We start from the raw sequence: 215 nt of genomic DNA, 5'->3' as shown, positions 1-215 counted from the left end.
GGCTCTGCCGGGCGTGAAAAGGGCTCTTTCGAATAAAAACACAATCTATTTTTCTTTTTTTTAACAAAAAAAGAGAAAGTAATCTCTGTATTTAGGAGCAACCAGGGAGTTTGTGGGCAGAGGCGAGTGGGAGGAGCTGGGTGGTGGAGCCAGCCTGTTCCAAAGAGCGCGGTGGGGCCAGGACGGACCAAGGGACAGAGGGACCGGCTGGCAAC

The sequence above is a fragment of the Pterocles gutturalis genome, unplaced genomic scaffold, assembly GCF_000699245.1.
Source record: "Pterocles gutturalis isolate BGI_N339 unplaced genomic scaffold, ASM69924v1 scaffold15263, whole genome shotgun sequence".
NCBI classification, from domain to species: Eukaryota; Metazoa; Chordata; class Aves; order Pterocliformes; family Pteroclidae; genus Pterocles; species Pterocles gutturalis.
The sequence above is the reverse complement of the archived record's forward strand: the minus strand, read 5'-3'. Positions refer to the sequence as shown.